Below are 19,992 nucleotides of genomic sequence, written 5' to 3'. Positions count from 1 at the left end.
GTGCTTTCTTTTTCTTTTCTTCTCTCTCTTATTATTATTATTTTTTTTAAACTGGAGCAAAAGTTCTTCCTCATGCAACAGCCTTCCTTTTATCCTGTTAGTTTATTTTTGTTTCCTTTGCAGCTTTGGCGAAGACTCTTTGGCTTCACTCGCACACGCGCACGCGTGAGATTGACCCTTCTTTTAGCTTCTTTAGGAAAGGCCACCTCTCTATCATCCTGCCTGCTTGAGATTGCTTAAGGCACTTCTGTTGTCCCTGGACTTTCTAGAGGATGAGTTTTTTTCTGATTTGTCTCAGGAATCTGCTTTCTGGCTGAACTGAAAGCTTTCAGTTCAGTGTGGGACGTGGGCAATATGTGTGAGGTGTCCCTTTATGCGTGACCAGGCAGTGGTGACCCACCCTGCCTTCATGTGTTGACCAGACCTCAGCTATTTATGATTTATAATGTAACCTTGGTAGACACTGTCGTAGCGGGAGCAGGAAATACAGGTCGATAGAACTTTCCTGATCTTTACAAGCTTGTTCTCTTTGCCTTTGCTGCACTTCTTGGCTGAAAGTAGTAGAGAAGCATAGATTTCAGTCTCAGGGATGGGAAAAACAGTTGTGATTTGTTAAACCATTAAGAAAAAGAAAAAGGAAACTTTGTACCAATCAAAACAGATGACAGAACACAGGACAGTGGTTTCTCCAGCCTGGACAAACATTCTGCTTGTGAAACAATCCAAGTTATTGATCTCTAGGCTGCTGTAACTGCCTGGGCCCAGAACCTTTCATGGCTTCCTCCATCACTGCTGGCTCTGCCTCCTCCTGCATGGAATGGAAGCCTTTTAGGGCTGAAGGTCACATAGGTGGTTGGTGAGATGTTTGAATGAATGAATACTGTATTAGACACTGTCCTTGGGGCTTTATGCTGTTTGTCCCATTAGATTCTCAGGCGGATTCTGAGTGATAAAATTTCTATCCATGGGTTTTTGGATGAGGACACCAATATACAGAGAGGTTTAACACAGTTAGTGAATGGAGAAGCGGGCCTGAAGCTTACAACTGTATTTACAGCTTCACCATAAGGTAGTTTGCAGCAGGTAAATCTGATGGTCTGCTGCTAGCCTCTTACCGCTAAAAACCTCCTGAGGCTAGATCTACTGAGTGTCTCGTTCTGAGAGTTCAGAGCTGACCAGGTTCTTGACATGCAAGGGTCACAGTGGTGGAGAGCAAGGCCCTGGAGCCAGACAGGCCTCTGTTTGCATCTGGGCTCTGTTACTGCCAGCCTCTGTGACCTTGGCCAGGTCACCCACCTCCCCGAACCTGTATTTCCTCATCTCTAGCATAGGACGGTATAGCTTGTCCCTCCAAAAGATTGTGAGGATTGAGTGAGATAATAAATGTAAGGCATACAGTGAATGCTTACTATATGTGAGCTCCTGTGGCTGTTGCTGCATAGAATTGTCACCTTCAAGGAGTTCACTGCCCTGGGGAAGACAGGTAAACCAGGTATTAGATAGGTAAACCCGGGAAACTTGGCGGCAGCTATAGCAGGGAGGTGTGCTGTGCGTAGCAGGGCACAGGACAGTCAGTGGCTTGAGTTTTTATATCCTTCCGTTCAGCAGGTATGTATTGAGAGCTTATCTCTGCTAGGCAGAGCCCTTGAGTCACGCTGATACCTCCCTTCTCCTCTCCTGAAATTTCCCTTTTCCTTGGGGGAATGTGAGCTAAAATGTTAATTGCCACCTGGAGAAAGATTTTGTGAAGTCATTTTTGCATAAACCCCCAAGATGCCAAATGGCACTCCACTTGACAATTTCTCTTGTATGGTTTTGTGTTATCCTTCAACTGGTATTTTAATCTTACCTAATTTCCCCCTAATTTTTCTGGTCTCTTCTACATGAGAACTTTGTGGCCCTTGAGAATGGATAAACGCCTCGCTGAGGGAGCAGGTGGGGATCCTTTTGTTCCCCACGGTGCCCAGATGGTGTCCGTGCCTTCTCGTGGTCTGGTTCCGTGGGGATTTGTTGATAAGATTTTGCTTTGATTTGGTTTTCCAACCCAGTGCCATATTCAGATTTGATTACCAGCACTGTGGCTTTTTTCTCTGCTTAGTTTCATTGTCTCTGTCATTGGCTCTCTTGAAACATAAATCCCGTTATCCGCATCGCCCACCCTTTTGCAATTAGCGGGACTGGTTGTGCAGTAGAACTTTTGAACTACCCACAGAGCATGATTCAGAGGAGATGTCAGCATACTTTCACTTGTTGAATTAATTGATTGATAACATTTAATCTAGAACAAAAGATACAATTGAAAGGCAGTGTCTGTTGTCTTTATATACTTAAGATTCCAAATAAGCCTTTCTGCTCAAATAGGTTTAAGGTCATTTCTGTGTCTTTCTTGTTGAGTTAGGGAGCTTTCAGTGGGAAGTGGATGTTTTCTAAATTTGTTGATTTGAAGCCAAGATGATGTTCTAACAACTGCTTTTGGACCATGAAAATCATGTTAATTTCTGATTTGGCTCTGTTTGAAGGTACCGCTAGCGTAGGTCATTTATATTCAGCTTTAGTACCCATGCTCTCTTTAGCACGTTTAACTTCACATGAAAATTAGCGTATGTTCAGTTAAAACAACAAATGATTGAAAGGATGGTTCAGAAGAAGGGTAAGTGACAGAGAAAAGGAAGCATGAAATTGACTGCAGGTCAGCTCCAGAGTTAACTGAGAATTAAGCAAAGCCCAGATTTCTTTCCAGAGAACCCCTGACCACCGTCTACATTTGTACCTTCTTTGGGCATCTTGGTGGCATTCTTTTGTCTTTGGTCCATGCACGGTGCAGATGGGCCGTGCTATGGCTAAGGCAGTGGTGTCTGGGAGCGTATCTTGAAGTAGTGTTGGGTAGTGTACAAGTCCGTTTTGGAGGGGACCAGTGGGTGTCACTAACTAGCAAAATTTGCACAGAAAGAAATCCAAGAGGGTTGAATTAGTGCCACTGGGGCCTGTTCATGGTGATGTTTGTATATTCTTAGGATGTTTGTGGAGCATCACTTTGCCCCATTTCATATGTGTGTGTCTGTCCCAACCGCCCCACTGTCCCGCCCCCGCTGTCAAAACTAGAAGCAAAATCCATTCTGCATGGGCACTCCTCCTCCAGGCTTAGCTGGATTGCCGAGTGTGCGGTCAGTTGGATGCAATTTGTTTTTGCTCGAGAAAGGGAAAGCCCCTATTGATAATGCGCTGATAGGACTTGTGCTCGCAATGTGCGTTTTTAAAATTGGTGGTTAGAGCTGTGTGGGCGGGGAGCAAAGATGAAGTTAATGGTCTAGTGGAGACCGCTCGTTCCCAGGCAAGGACCTCGTGTCTCAGCTGGGCTTCTTAGGCACGCTTGTCTGAAGAAGTTTTTTCGGATTTGAACTACTTTCTAAAGCTTTGAAGCCCTTCCAGGTCTTAGCTTTTTGTTGCCCCCTATGGGAAATGTGCCCTTCAGGGTGGACAGCAGCGAGGAAGCCAGTACCTTACAGCACTGATCTGTCCTGCGGGCTTCCTGTTGGCCTTGCTCCTAACCCTTCTGTGGGTGCTGCCTTTAGCCCAGGATGATGTTCACTTTTTACTGTGTCTGATGTTCTCAGAAAATAGTCAAACCAACGTCTGCTCTTGCTGGTATAGAATACGTATGTTCCTAGAAATGTAGTTCAATGAAAAGAAGAAAGTAGCTTCTTTGAGCCCAAGTACTTTCCTCATGTACATAGTGAATTGGATGAAATCTGGTTTGTAGCTGGGAGCTTCAGTTTCTCCATTAGACTTTGGAGCGGAAAGGTAGTAAGAAAAGTGAAGTAACTTAGTGCTTTCTTCTTTGGCTGTGAGCAGCCCGGACCTCTTCCTGGTGGTCTGCCTTGTTACCGTGTTCTTGGGTGCGGATGGGAAGGAGTCTGCAGGAGGCTTTGGATGTTTAAAGGTGTGTCTGGCCGCGCTTAATGCCCTCTTTTCTGGAGCCGGTTGATGGACGTGGGGCTTGACATTTGGGATAGTGTTCACAGAGTCACTGCTGGCCTCCTTCCGAGTGTCCGGAGGGGTGGGCTTATGGGCCAGTGGGAAAGAGAATGTGTCCCTGAGATGGTAACATTGTAACATGCCTGGCTGAGCACCCCATGCCTGGGGCTGAGAGGAAGGATCTAGAAATGTTGAGAAGCCTCACTGGGTGGGACAGGCCTCCATTCTGGTGCTTCGATTTGCCTCTGCCTTGCTGGGGGGAAGGCATTCCTTGCTGAGACCCAAGCTGGTTGCCATCTGACGGGGTTTTCCTAGCTTTTAGGGTCTAAGGACTATATCTGGAGACTGCCTGGTGTGGAATGTGCTGGTGGCAGAGTGGGGCCGTGGCTGGGAGACAGGAGACCTTATCTGCTTTCTGATCTGTCACTTAAGTGGGACCCTAGGGGAGCCAGCTGCCCTGAGCCTCAGCCCCCAGATCTGTAACCTAGGTGTGGGGGCCGGGTGAGACTCCTGGAGGGGAGCAGGGAAGATCCGCAGCCTGGACCACGCAGGAACAGGACCGGGGCGAATCACTCAAACTGGAGAATCGGAGGAACCTACCTTCAGAGATCAAGTAGCGGATGGTCTATGGGGGGGGTGTCTTTGAATGCCTCCCCCCGTAGCCATGCAAGAGAGAAGATGTCCGTGGCCATGGCCATGGCCGGGTTTTTGACACTACAACGTCCCCCCATCATGTTCTCCAGCGAAACCACAGCAGCCAGAGGGCTGTCGTTGGTCCTGTAAGTCACTCCTCTCCGGAGAGCAGCCTGGAATGTTAGGGAGGAAGTGACTTTCTAGTGACAACCTTGAATTCACTTTATTAAAGATAAATAAATCACACGCCAACTTTGGCCTTTAACTGTTATTAGTAACAAATTGCTCTCCACCCATACACTCGACCGTTCATGGCACCTTGGGGAAATTTGCTGTTGGGGCCTTTTTTCTCCGAGGGTTTTTTATATACCCCTCGTGCGTAGAAGCTTCTGGGGAGCAATTCATCAGCTGCCTTTCAGATTCTGCCCATAACCCTTCAGTTTGGGCTCTGTCTGTTGACAGTCCTGGGTTTCAGAAGAGAGAGACTTCGAGGTCCGTTAGGATTAGGCAATAGAGTGACAGGCTGGTTTGGACATTTTCGGGTTATTGACAGGCCTCGCTGTGGTTTCTCCCAAATGAATGAGGAATATATTTTTCTAAATCCAGCCATTGAGCCAAATGAGCCACACTGGGATAAACTGTTTGTTTACAAATTATGTAAGAGAAGGGCCTGGCCATTAAATTCTTCTGGGCCAGAATTCCTACCCCTCTTCAAAGTTGTAATCAAACTAAACAAACACTTGCCACAGGAACTAACTCCCTCCGGAGAAACAGGAGCAGAAGCTCCTGGGAGGCCTTTAGCAACTTTGGAATGTTTCAAGTAGAAATATGTAACCAAGGGGACGTTCCAGAAATGGTGCTTGCTCCAGCCGGGACCAAAGCGTGTGTCAGCTTTTTTATTTAGGGCAAGAGGTGCAGAATGAACCGGGCCAGTCCAGGTGGAATTTTCTCTAGGATGTTTAATTTTCTGTTTTCATCTTCCCCTGCTTCTTATACTTTCATCTCCTCGTGACCTTTATTCCTTTCTGCTTAAGTAACTTTCTTTTTTTTTTAAGCTTGATCCTTATCTCTTATCTTTTAGCTCTACTGGATTACATCTGGGGATCAAGGGGCCTTCCTTTTAACCAAAACACTCAATTATTGCTTCTCTGTCCCTAGGAAAGATGTCAGGTGCAGAGCAAACACTCCAGGGGAGGGAGGCTGAGGCCGCGTTGCTTTGGTGGTGTCCCCATAAGACAGTTCTTTTGGGGACTGACAAAGGCAGGCCGAGGACATGGTTTCCCAGCTCTGGCTGATCTGGGTCTTTACCAAGTGGCTTGATTTATTTTGACTTGGGAATATTGTGAAATTTTAGGGCCTCAGGCACACCCGTGTTAAAACGGAGGTACACATTCTAAAGCCAAGCGCAGATTTCTCTGGATTAGGCCTGCAGATGAGCTTTTTTTCACGGCATCTTCTGAAGAACACTAGTCCGACACGATGCTCTGGAAAGGGTTTCATGGTGAACTAACTTGGAGAGAGCTGTTTATCTTCGTTTCCTCTCGGAGATTTATGCTGCACAGTAGTGAGTTTATGGTTCTGAGAAATCCTGCTGAAAAGGAATCTAAATGAACTCTATAATTTGGCATTTCCCAATGATGCTTGATCACAGAATTCCATTCTCTCAAAGGTCCTAAGGTATCGGGGAAAATTCCGCTTCAGCTAGTTGGTATTAGGTTGGTTCAGGGTCTATGCTTGTCCAGTTGGTGTCCCAGCGGATTATGAGCATGGAAGACCAAGATTGCGTTCACTTACAGTTTCCCCCAGGGCCCTGGGGTATCGTCATCACCAGTAAGAATGGCCTGAACACCTTTACGCTGGGACAGAACCGTTTCTTCCATGTCAGCTTAGCAGGTTTGTGGTCTTCTCTGTACTTGGGTAGTGGGGTAGGGAGTGTTAAAGAACCAAGAAACAGTGCCTCTCTTTGAGGAATTTAATTTCTACAGGGACGGGAAGATTCATGAAAGACTTAAAAGAGAAATATCCTCCAAGTGGGTATGAAATGACACCAAAGCAAGCTCAGCCCCAGCCTCAAACTGCCTGTCCTGTGGGCGTTCGTCAGGGAGGAGGGCAGGAAGGAGCGTGTGGGGGTCTAGTGAGCTGTGGGGGCCGTGGGGAGAAGATAGAGGAGTGTCTGGCTGGGGGGAAGTCCTAGATGGCACTTCGTTAGGCTCACCCCTGTATTTCACACAGGTACACGAGTGACAATGTCTTAGACTCCCCCCAAAGCTGGCGTGTTGGCGTTGGATGAAATGTGTGTGAAGATACTGGGAGAACTCTCTCTGGCTTATCTGCTGGCCACCGTCCACCGAGTTGATGTCCTGGATTTGGGGATGGCTCCCCTCCCATCTCTGACTCTTAGGCTGTGAGTTGGCAGCCAGATTTGGGGGGGCCTGCTGTCCTGGAGGTATTGGGCTGAGCTGAATGGACATGCATTTTTCAGGTTTGTCTGCCTTGGTTAATACACAAAAGATTAAATATGCTCTCGTGGCTCTCGTTGCCTGTAGGAAGAATGTGAGATGAGCAGAGCGGAGAGAGTCCCCCTGCGAATGTGCTAAGAGGAGACGCTGAGATGGGGAGTTGAAATTCTTCAACTGTGTGTCATGTTTCATAGTGTTGGATTAGGACTTGTCTTTTTTCTAACTTTTTAAATTGGGGTTGACCTACCTGATGGATGTTGTCAGCAGCTAAGCTCTCCCTAGCCTCGGGCATCCAGCCTTTTGCCTCATTGGCTTTTGTTGAGGCCCCAGGCTCTGCATTAAGGGTGGGGCTCAGCCTCTTCTCAGCTGCCCCCCTTCACACTCACCCCTCTTAAGGAGACAGCCTCTTTGCCAGGTGCTGATTATAACACAGTTCTTCCTCACACTAAACCAAACTTCTGCTGCTTGATTTCGGTTCTGTCTCTAGAGTTATTAGTACGGTATTAGTGTCCCAGGGCTGCCTGAACGAAGTACCACAGACTCGGTGGCTTAAACAAGAGAAATTGATTTTCTCACGGTTCTGGAGGCTGGAAGTCCGAGCTGAAGGTGATGGCAGGGTTGATTTCTTTTGAGGCCCCTCTTTGGCTTGTAGATGGCCGTCTTCTCCCTGTGTCTTCATGTGGTCTTCCCGCTATAACTGTTCACATTTCCTCTTCTCAGAAGGTCAGTACCGTGTTGGATTCCAGCCCATCCTAATGCCCTTGTTTTAACTTGATCTCCTCTTTAAAGACCCTGTCTCCAGATAGCCACACTCTGAAGTCCTGGGGGTTAGGACCTCAACATAGGAGTTTTGGGGAGAACACAACTCAGCCCATAACAGAGAGCCACTAAGGTGTGATGGCTCTTCCGTGCTTTGAAGGGGGTTGTCTTCTGTCACCCCCCACACACCCACGACCACCACCAGTAAAACTACCAAACCACCAAAATTTGTTTTCTCCTTGCTAAGCACCCCGGCTTCTTGCTGTTTATCATATGAGATGGTCTTGAGTTCCCTTACCATCTTGGAATCTTCTGGATTTGCTTCAGTTAAGGAGAGACAAAGTAGAGTACCCTGGACTGCTTGCAACATTCCAGATAGAATTCATTGTAATATCTGCACCAGCAAATGGTTTTGATTATTTTCTGAAAATTTAAAAGATAGACCTGTATGTAAAGTTTTAGTAACAACTTTAATAAATTCATCTTTAAGTTTTGCCCTTTAATTGTGACCGTTGACACGTGCCCATGTGTACACACACACACACACACACACACACTCACTCATACACTCATGAGATCAGTGCTAACCGTAAGTCTTTCCTGGTATTTATGTTTAGAGGCAAGTGCTTGGGGTCTAAGTTTATTCGCCACTCTCTGTGTTTCCTCATATTTCTTCAGTTTTAGGAAAGCCAGTGGGGATAGTTATTTCTAAAGAACAAATGAATGTAGAGATGTATTTATTCTTTTGAAGTGTAGTTGCTCTCTGGAGAACCTAGAAGTAGCTCAGTTACTTGAGTATAACTTCTTTTAGGTACATACTCTTATGCCCAACTGTAGTGTAATTAGATTTAAAATTATAAGGTATCCTCTTCACTTTCGGAGATTGTTTTGCTTTTTATTGCTCATCTCCTCCACTAGCAATTGTGTCGAAAAGGCTCATCTGTTCTTTGTACTTACAGTACTTAGCAGAGTGATGTTCAAAAAAATAAAGTGTTTGTTAAATGACCAAATGAATCTTCTTAATCCTCTTGTGCTTATTTGATCAGGAGTGTCCCATTGTATCTTAGAGGTAAGTGTGCCAGAAATGGCATCTTGGGGTTTAGGGGCCTGTTCTGACTGCTTCCCCTTTTGCTGTTGAATTGCAGAGCTGCCCATGAAGAGACCCTCAGTCCTGTTCACTTTCCTGCAAAATTATGGTTTGTCAGCCCTGATTGATAGTTTTGACAGACTTTCCCCCTCTACTGTAGTCTCTTCAGATGGAGTGTGACACTCTTGGAGTTTCTTTCTTTGAAGATGCTTTGACTGCGCCACCCAAGATTTCCAAATTGTAGCCCTAAGATGCCCATGGCCCTGGCCCCACACAGCTGTGAGGCCCCTTCTGTTCTGGAGGCCCGACTACATTACAAACACCAACTATTTATAGCATACTTTTCAGTGTCAGTAAATTATAGGATGCTCTTGCCAGTGGGACGGGGCTAACACCCACCTGCCTGCCGCTCTCGGATTGCCCAGAAGCTCGCAGCCAGGTGAGAGCTGAGCCCCACCTGAGTGCTTGCAGGGCCTCACCTGGCCACAGCCTGCAGGGATGTTCCCCTGGGGTTCCTAGCGGAGTCCACGTCCTTTGAGATGGAGTGGTTGGGGATGAAAACCAACCAACCAACCAACAAACAAAAACACAAAAGACGCCAAGGTGTACTCTTGAGAGAAGCCCATGCTGAACTAACTGCCAGCTCCCCAGGTGGCTGTGTTTTTGGTGGTCTGTTTGTCAAGTGAAATCACTGGTGAACAGTGTCCAATTTAATCTGACCTGGCAGGATCCCTAGAATTTCAGCAAGGTAACTGAAGAATGTTGAATCTAAATTTGGGTACGATACAATCGCTGTAAGGTGAAGGATTTTAAGAGTCCGTAAAAGCTCTTAAAAAAGAATTGAGAGGGTCTAGGGCCCTACCCTTCTCTCAGCTGCCCCTTGGGAAAGATTTCTTGGCCTGCCATTCAGAGTACATGGGAAGGGGGAGCCCCCTCTTCACGGCACTGGTTAGAAATGGCTCAGTTGCTAGCGTGCTCCCCGCTGGCTGCCAGGCCTGAAGTAGTGGGACTTTTGGGGGCAGGTTTTGTTGTGCTCGCTTTTGGGCCCTTCAGTTCCTTCCATGGTTCAGGGAGGGACATCCAGAAAGAGGCCTGTTCTGTTAGCTGGAGTTTCCATTGAAGTGCTAACTGCTGGATCCTTTGAACCTCCAGCCTGGGAGGGTATTTATAACTAGCTGTTTGCGTGCTTAGAGGAACTGAGGCCCTGCCTTTCTGTAGTGGTTTAAGAGCTGTGCCCTTGGTGTGGGCTGAAAGGGCAGGCCTGGCCCAGTGTGGGGACTTACACTCAGCTCCCCACGACCTTGTTCTCCTCCCCCCTCCTCTGTGAGGCCAGCGGCCCTTTCAGGGTTAACGTCTGCTTTGGAAGCAGCTGGCCAGTTTACACTCCTCCCTGGGCTGTACAAAAATACTTCCTTTGAAGTGTTGGGAGAAGCGGTGAAGGGTAAAACCTGGTGAAGAATAAAACCTGGAGTGGGGCTTGAATGCGTTTCTCTTCCAGGGAGTTTGCTGTGAGACTTAAGCCCCCAGCCTTCATTGTAACCCACTGGGCTGGTTGGTTCTCGTTACATATTTCACAGCTTCCAGCCTGGTCGCAGCTGGCTTTCTCTGAGTCTATGTGTGTTTGTGTTTAAAGTCGCCACGAAAGGAGTATTTCTCAACAAGAGAGATAGTTAGAAGGCAGCCGCCAAACTTGGCGGCAGAAATCCCTTTGACCACACTGCTCCCTGGGGCTGCTCCAGTGGGGGTGGTATCCCCGGGTATGTGTGAAGCTGAAGTATTTTCCACTTGGTCCTAGAGCGGCCAGCCCTGCTTCTTGCCCCCTGCTGGAGTAGGAAAGCTGCCACTGATCCCATCTCTGCTTCAGGTCGGAGCACAGCCGCCCAGAGGATCACTGAAGTCAGAAGTTCCGGGTTCTAACACTTGGGACTTGGGGAGTCCCAGCACAGTGCACGGTGCTCTGACTTTTCTTATCCTCAGGTTCCCCTTCGGTCAAGCAAGCACCAGTGGAATTAAAGGGTTGGGAGCACCTTGAGAAAGTGCAAGACGTTGCTCTAACGAAGGGCCTGCTGTTGATCAGAAATGGCATTTAGGATAAAGGGGCCAAAGAGAAGAATGCCAGAGCAGAAATGAGACGGAACAAAGCTTGAATGTCTTCTTAATCCTGGAGTATTTGCAGCCGAGGAGGGGTTGGGGTGAGATGGGAGGAGAGGCAGCTGTTAAAGTCTAGAGAAGAATGCCAACCTGTTTCTCCCCACAGATGGGGCCACACAAGTTTGCAGCCCCTTCTTCCCCGGGAAATGCTCTTATCATATGGATTCTGTACATCTTATTGCACTATTTCCTATCTCTCTTACACAAAGGGTGAGGACCATGGGTTTAAAATATCACATGGTTAACATTTTCTTGCTGACTTGTGCCAGGCCTTACGCTAAGCACCCAACGCGAATGGTCGCGTTTGTTCCTCCTAACAGCCCTATGCTGTTCGGTGCTCATCTCCGTTTTATAGATGAAGAAATTGGAACTTAAAGAAGTGAAATGATTTACCCAAGGTCTTACTACCCTCTGCTACCAGTGTGGAAATACAGACACAGTCAAGCTGATTTTAGACTCTTGATAGCTGCAAGTAACAGTAAGTGATGGAGGATTAAATTTAATTCTGTGCCCCAGACCTGGTCAGAAACTGTTTTTAGGGAAAGAAGTGGAACATTGAGTGAATCCTGTTTATTCTGGCAGTTTTGACCCACGTTATGTTGCTCAGCTGACTCTTGTTGACCAGTTATATTTGAATAAGCATAAATGCTTTTTGCCTGTGGTTTCTGAAAAAGAAGTTTTCTGATTTCTAATTCTCTATATTGTCATTATAACATAAATGCTTTTTTCTCTCTCCTTGGAAAGGAGGGGAGGAGATGGTTGCAGGGCTTTTTGTAACTGGCTTTCTTACAGTTGAAGGTCTTGGTCTTCGATGGGTAGCCCGTACCTCTAGGAATCTGTAGGCTTTGGTTTTCCCCCCGCCTGGATCCAGGCTTGGCACTTACTTCAAGGGACTTGAGATCCCATCCTTGACCTTCCTCAGCTGCGGGGGAGGGAGAGCACCAAGAGAGCTTGAGTGATTTGCCCCCAGTTGTACATGGGGCCAGAGCAAGGGCCAGGCCTGCAGTCTACTGGCCACATTCCTCTCCTTTTCACCTGGATTTCAAACAGGAGCGCAGATGAAAGGACTAGAAATGACAAGTCAGAGGAGTAGGAGGGCTCTCATTTGCAAAGTTTCTTTTGATCTTTACCCCTTTGTTGAAAAAAACAAACCCACAACTGGTAGCCTGAGCACATGGTTCCCTCTAATTTATTGAGGGGCAGTTATTTCTCTTTTGGCAGGAAGCCCCCCCTCCATCCCATGGTCTGTTTCACTTAGGGCCCCACACCCCCTCTCCCATTCTGCTACTCGGCTGCCAGATGTCACGCTCCTCTTGACGAATCTTTAAGAGCTTTTTTACTCTTCACAGGATGGAGTGGAAACCCTGTCTTACCCTAATGTTCTAAAGCCCTTGGCTTTTGCTCCCACTCTGTCTTTGCAATTTGGTATCCCACTGCAGAACCCCCTTGCCTGCAGTCAGATGGCTGCTTCAAACAGTCTTTGGCCTTTACCTGCATCCTTGCCTACATTCTGCTAATCTTTTGAGGCTGCCGCCTCCAGGAAGCTCTCCTAGACCATTGCAGCACCCAGTCGTCTCAGCTGCCTCTGAACTTGAAACCTGGTCTTCTCACTCGTTTGGGTACTTCATAATGTGCTATTTTTGTTGTTGTTTAATTTGTGTCTGTCTCCTCACTAGCTTGTAAACCGACTGAGGCCAGAGGCATGTGTTCTGAACTGTTTTGTACCCACCAGTACTCCATAGAGCCTAGGTTGGATACTGTAGAAGGATCTGGGACTGAAATCCCATCATTTTTCTGTTAATAGGAATGGAAGACTTGATAATTGATCAGTGAGTTCCAACATAAAAATTTTTTAAATGGATAACAGATTTTTATACAGGGTCTGTGCTATGCCAGAATTAATATACTTTTAAATCAGGATTAAATGAATCAGGGAGTTGATGTACATTTTTATATGTGTGATTTTACTGGGAAACGGTTTATAGTGGGGATTTTTGACCTACACTACCCTTCAAGTTGAAAGCTAGCATACATGCTATTTTAATCTGCTATTGTTATTTCACTCCCCAGTTAGCTGCTCTTTGTATATTTAGGCTTTTATTTCAGTGTTGTACAACTTCTCCCCCTAACTCATTTGTTGGGTCTCTACTCACATTGATACAATTGGGTTCTTCTCTTAAAAATATCTCTAATTTTTTAGCTATTATGATAATCTATTTTGTTTCCTTGACCCTTTTCGTGGTTTGTGGTTGTGTCTACAACTGAGGGGTTCAGGTAGGTTGATGGTCTTCACTGGAATTTTTAGTGTGACCTCCCAAAGGTGGACCCACCTGCACGGGAAGGATTTCTGTTCCTGTCCCCGCCCCCTCCCGGTCTTTCCTCTGCCTTCTGGCCTTGAACACACCTAGCTGCCCTGCACCCTGTCTCTTTCCCAGTTAACTCTTTTGTGCCTGATGTGTGTGGCTTGTTCAGCTGGAGCTGCGGGTAGAATCACGTTTGCCTCCCCATATACCTGTTCCTTCTTGGCATTTTTTCCCTTTTCTTACTTCCCAGTTAAGTATGTAGCATAAGAGGTGGTGACAACACAAGGTGGCCATAAACAGCTCTCCGTTTATAAAATGTGGGGACAGGCTTGGAGAGGTTAGGTGACTTACCCAAGGCCTCAGGGCCAGTACGGAGCATAATTGGCCTTGTGAGGCAGCCCAGGGATGAGCCATGTCCCAAGGGTGGCTCCACATGGTGGCCATGGGAATCCAGGGGCTGGCCAAGTGTCTGTCACTCTTTGAGGAAAGGAGTTGTCCAAATGAAGCAACCTCCAGGGGCCATTCTAACCTGATTTCTGAAAGTAATGGATTTTGAGGGTGGGTTTGGAATGTCTAGGTTCTGCTGTGTTTGTGGACATTTTCCCAGAGATGGACTCTTTACTACTCATCCATCTCTTAGAGAAGCCTAAGATCCCCAAATGGGTGAAGAGCCCCCGATAGGGGTGACACTTGATGCCCCTTGCCTTGCGGTGATTGCACTGGAGAAGTTGGCCCTGTGGGCCACTTGCCATCCCCGCAGCTCCAGTGACTGCTCTGGGGGCACAGAAGGAAAGTAGGATGTGATCTACCCTCACCCCATCCAGTGTCAGATTCCTTCTTAAATTAAAAGCCTGTGTGGAATAACCTTTAAAAATAGCAAAGAGTTAGAGGTTAGTTTCCTTTTCAAGTTCTTATTATAGAAAACGTTACATGTATTCACAAGTAGACAGAACTGTGTTATGTACACAATGTATCTCCACAGTCACCATGACCGGCTTTAAAAATTGTCAACTCCCGGCTGGCCCCCCTTGTTTCATCCGCACCCCCACCCCCATGTGATTTTGAAGCAAAGCCAACGATATCATTTTTTTCCCTGTAAATATTTTAGTATCTCTAAACAATAAAGATTTTTTTTTAAACAACCCCAATGCTCTTCCCAGAAGAGGTTAATGTAAAGTTAGTGATACCCCTCCCACGGGCCAGCCCCCTGTCCACACTCTCTCTGTAAGCAGTGGAGTGTGCGCGTGGGTGCCCCGGCACGGGCAGCTGGGTCCGGGGTCGAGTCCTGCTTGAGCCCGAACTGCTGGGAACCGAGCGGGTGCTGGCCGGAGATGGGATTGCGGATGGTGGATCCCGGCGTGGGCGCAGCGGATGGTATCGGTTTTGCCCGGGGCGGGAACTGCAAGATCAAAGGGCGCCGCGCTTCAAAGCCGCCGGAGCAGCCGGATTGATGCAGAGAATGAGAGCGCGCTGCTGATGTAATCGCAGCCTGTGAGACAGGTTCTCTCTCTCTTTCTTTTTTTTAAATTTAAACAAAGACACCCCTTGTTTGTTTAGAGAGGTGAAGCGTGTGCCACGGAGGGCATGCGGCATCTGGAGCGCTCGACTCTGGGCTGGTGGGTCCCAGGCAGGGCAGGAATGTTGCCAGTGGCTGGAGTTGTCTTAGACGGACTCGCAGATGGTTCCGAAAAACACAAACTGCTTCTGTTAAGAGCAGCTGATTTTTGTTCCTTAGGGGGGGTCGGGTTTGTTTCCAAGTGACTCTCCCAAGATTTTGAAAGCAGCGTCCTCTGGTGGGTGAGTCAGCCTTTGGAACACACCTGGTGAACGAGGTGGGGAGACAAACCAAAAAGGAAGCAAGGGGTCTGTCTCTGGTGCTTTTGCTCATTTCTGCCCCGGGCGCTAGGAAGCTCATCTGCCTATTCTATTCCCCAGTGGGTGTGAGAGGCTTGACTGAGGCTGGCAAGTAGGGCCGTCCCATGGGGGGAGGGAGGACGGCGTGGCTGAATGCCAGGATCTTCACCACCGCAGCCTGAAGATTCTCCCAGTCCTTACAAAGATCACAGACGTGCCTGATGGTCTGGTGTCCCTGCCTCTAGTGGTTATTTAGTACACACATTGGCGAAACCCTTTGCCATGTATCTTTATGAGTAAAATCAGCCATATTTCATTTTCTTAATAAGTCTTACAGAAAAATACCTGCACAGACAAAGCAGCCCTTCAGCTGTTGAGTCAGCTTCTTGGATGTTGCATTCCTTCCGAAGACCTTCCCCACATCAGAGTTCAGGGTCAGTGGGATTAGAGGTGCTCGCCAGTCTACTTCATGGTGACTCAAGCCCACCTCGGCATCTCACAGGCATCCCAGCCAAACCTAGCATAAAACCAGATTTCTCTTCTCTCCCGGAGTCTGTTTCTCTTGGGTTCTTGTCTGTTACTCAAGCTACACACCTGGTATCTTTCTAGACTCTCCTTCCTCCTCTGGCCCCATGATGCCTCTGTCCATGCACATGAAATTGTAAGCTCCTGAAGGGCAAGACTGGGAGAGTTTTTTTCCTTTTTCTTTCCTTTTTTAAATTATAAATCAGATTTCCCCCACCTTTTACAAAAGTGCTCCTCCTCCATATTTTATTATGGAAAATTTCAGACATACAGGAAATGTGAAAGAATTTTGTGGACACCCACACCCCCGCCACCTGTATGTTAGCATGAATATTTTACTATACCTGCTATATCACATATTTGTCCATCTGTGCATGTGATGTCTTTAATATTTGAAACCTGAGCACATATATATTCAGCACATGGTAGGTGCTCAGATGTGTAAATGGATATGACAGTTTTTTCGAGGTTCCCTTTTCACTGTTACTACCACTTTTTGATGGATCCAGCTCTTGTGTGCACTATTTCTATATCTCTCTATCTCCCTCGCTATCTCTATCTCCATCTCTGTCTCTCAAGTTGGGAACAGCGCTAGGGATCTTGATGTGATTCAGACACTCATGGGAAAATCCAGGAGGTCCTAGGGCTTGAGGACCACCTGGGGCCTGGAGTTTGCTTTGGCAACTGTTGCGTTTGAATGACTTGCCCCCTCACATTTCTGGGAGCAGAGCCCAATGCCCTTCCTTCTTCTGTCCCCCCCTTTGCCGTCTGGTGGTATAGCCTTGTGACTGCAGGAGCGTGGGCCCATTTTGTCCAGAGGTTTTTGTACAACGGGGTCTGGTGTAGAGTGTGAAGTTGGTTAGCTGGTGGAACTTCTGGTAGATTTCACACCAACTGGTTTGAAAAATCTCTAGTTTAAACTATTATATATTTTTTTTAATGAGTAAAATAAGTCACATTTCTTGAAATATCAGTATGAATTTGTCCTTTGGGGGAAATTTCATTGGAATTGGCAAACTTAGCTTATTCTATTCATAGAACTGTTTTAGCTCTGACTTATAAATCTGCTCAAAGGATCCTAGAAGCTTACACTCTTTTGACGTATATGTAAAAATGAGTAAGCTTTGCGAAGTTAAGATGAACCAGAACTTGTTGCACTTAGATTGGCTTCCCAACACCCTTCTTTTTCTTTGCTTTGCTTTGATTTGTATCCCCTCCAAAACAAGTTGATGTGATTTGGTGTGTGTGTGTGTCAAGTCTTTTAGAGAAGAAGCACTTTCTTTCACAGTTCTAAGCAGGAAATGGACAAGGTCTATGAGCTTACCTGATTCTTTTTCTTCATAGAATGGATAAGCTCTTCCTCTCTTGAATGACAATCCTATTTTAGTTTCAGCCTGTGTCTTCCCTGCTTAAGGACCTTGGGCTTCGATAGATTTCAGTTTTAGGGGCGCGCGAGTGTGTGTTTCTGTTTTGGCTGGACCATTTGAAAGTTGCCAATATCTTGATATTTTATCCCCCAGCACTCCAAAATACGTCTGCTAAGATTAAAGACATGCTCCCAACCACTGTGCCATCATCATACCCATGAATGTGACATATTTAAATTTCTCTAATTGTCTCAGAAATGTCTTTCATATAGCTGGCTTTAAAAAAATGCAAGAGCCATTCAAGGTCCTCCTATTGTATTTCACTTTTAAAGTAGTTATATTGCATAGATGCACAGAAACTGTGATGCTAAGGGGAAGCAAAATAAAAGGAAGGCTTCCACAATCTTACCGTCACAATGCACCAAACCAGTTGCACTTTTTCATCTCTGATGTTCTTTTAAAATGAAGCTTTGGACAGGTTTTTGTGTGTGTTTGTTTTTAAGTTCATTTTTATAACCATACATGAAATAATTGGAGGTATCGTGGAATGTAAAAGAAAAACAAACAAAAAAAGAAAACAGACCAAGACTGTTCTGCTGCTTCACCACATAACCAAAAATTGTGGTCTTTGAAAATTCTTGCTGAGATATTTGGAGTCGTATTAAGCATACCAGGAAGCTAGTGGCCTTTGAGTAATGTTTGAAGCAAGAGGGAAGAAATCAACTCTTCCTTTTATTTGTCTAAAGACTGACTTTGTCGATAATGTATCAGCGTCTGTAGGTCTTGTGCCTCCTTTTTCCAAGGAGGCGTCTCTACCTTGGCACTATTGACCTCTGGAGCCGGCTAATTCTTTGTTGTGGGGGCCTGTCCTGTGTGTTGGGGGGTGTTGATCAGTACTACACACTAGATGCCAGTAGCAAACTTCCCTCTCAGTTATGACAATTAAGCTTGTCACCAGACATTGCCAAATGTCCCCTGGGTGAATGGAGGAAGGGGTGGCAACAGTTAAGAACCATTGCTGTAGAAACTCTTTAGGGTTAATTATTGAGTTGAGGTTGACTGTGTTACTGATGAATTTCTGTGGCGGTACATTTCCTATTATCATGAGAATTAAATTATTTTAAGCCTTGTCTCTGTTTGAGAACCCAGAAATTTCAACATGTCACTGGCCAAGGGATTGAAATCCGTTGGCAGATGACAACTGAGTGTGTGTGTGTGTGCGCGTGCGCCTTCCGTGATTTTCACACTTTAGCGGGAGCCTTGTTATCTGATACTGCTGGGACCTGTAGGTGGTTGGGTAATTGGAAAAGGCCAGTTAAGTTAAAGCAGGGAATGATTAAAAAAGAACAATAGTGTAAAATTATGTTTTAATTAAGGCCTGTAAGTGGACATTCAAGCTCAGGCCTTTCTGAACGGGACCGCTGGTTTGTGCTCCTTAATCTGTCTTACCCGTGATCTGTCACTTAAAATTACAGTTCTGGGTTTGTTTTGTTTTGTTGTGTTGTGTTTTGCTTTTAAGTGAAGCAAAAACTCATAGACACTTGAAAGCTATCAGGAGCCTTCTAGAATTTTGCCTTTTTCCCCCTCCTAGTTTAAAAGTTGTACATAGTTCTCAGCCTCCCCCCACTCCCCAGTTATTTGCCATCATTTAATCTTCCTGAAGTATTTGACTTAGTTTTCCTAGGATAAAACTCTATGTTTTTGCATTAAGATTTAGTTTCGTTACGTACAGCAGGTAGAGTTGACATAGACTGATCTAGAAATATGTACATCTTAGCTGGTGGGTGCACTGGTGTGTAGAGAGGTCCTAGAGAGCAGTTCCTGGCCAGATGTCTGTGGTGAGAGCAGGTACCAGTTAGTGGTTCATTGGGCAGGTCTGTTTATAGCTCCTGCTATATTCTGAAGTGCGTGGACAGCTCCAGCGGAAGGTAGTACCCTTTCAAAGTGTGTGACATTTTAGGACTTGGAAGATCTAGGTTCTGTCACTTTCTCATTGGATTTGGGACAAGCACCTGAGTGGCCTCAGGCTTCTGCTTGCTCATCTGTCAAGTGGGAATAATAGTGATGCTCGTCTTCACCACCGAGCAGGTTACCCTGCAGGTCACTCGCAGGTCACTTAACAGGATATGCCTTTGGAAACGTTCCATGGGACACTGGTATGTTATGAAAGACCCAGCCATGGCTGAGCCCAAGAATGGGTTTCCTCTTCTGAGGATGTGTTGGCTGCTTCTTCCTCTTTGACCACAGAACACTTGAACCCTCACAGTAAGAGCTTTTGGCCAGAGTAGGAAGCGGAGGAGGCTTTGCCCTGTGTCCGTTCATTCCCACTCCTGAGGAAGTAGCTCTGGGCTCCTATCACGCTGATGGTGAAGCCACGTGGCAAGACTGGGTCTTTGTCATAGGCCTTGCTTGAATGGAGATTTCTAGCTTCTCAGTGGTGAACCCAGAGAGCAGGCAGGGATGAGGGGCCAGGAGGTGGGAGGACCAGTGGCTTGGCTGGAGGGTAAGAGGCAGCCAGGGTGCTCATCACGGGTCCTTTACCCATGTTTTGACGTGAATACAAAGTGAGTAATTGGTGAGGACTGCACCATCCTGGAGGAAAAGAAGTAATTGTTTCAGTGTAACACTTTAGGGTCTTTGGGAAAGTAAGAAATTTGATTTATTTTTTGCCAGGATGCTGCTTTAATTCTTCATCAGCAGGCTGACCAGTGTTGGAGCTGTCTGCCAGAGTCGGGGCGGGTTGAATGGTTAGAGGAGTCTTGTACTCATCCTGAGCCTGCATAAAATAGGCTCTTTGTAACCTCCCTCCCCGGCCCCCAAGGGAAGCTAGACTTGGCCTAGTAGGTAAATAAGTTACTTTGTGAATGAATACCTGTGTA

General features: G+C 46.4%; 1 protein-coding gene across 2 annotated transcripts in view; it reads left to right on the top strand.

Moving 5' to 3' along the window:
• ZNRF3 (zinc and ring finger 3) overlaps positions 1 to 19,992 on the top strand; it is a 139,756-nt gene that overhangs the window by 17,182 nt on the left and 102,582 nt on the right. The window lies entirely within an intron of this gene.

This window comes from Rhinolophus sinicus, linkage group LG16, assembly GCF_036562045.2.
Source record: "Rhinolophus sinicus isolate RSC01 linkage group LG16, ASM3656204v1, whole genome shotgun sequence".
Taxonomy (NCBI): domain Eukaryota; kingdom Metazoa; phylum Chordata; class Mammalia; order Chiroptera; family Rhinolophidae; genus Rhinolophus; species Rhinolophus sinicus.
Note: the sequence above shows the minus strand (reverse complement) of the source record. Positions and strands in the feature narration are given on the sequence as shown.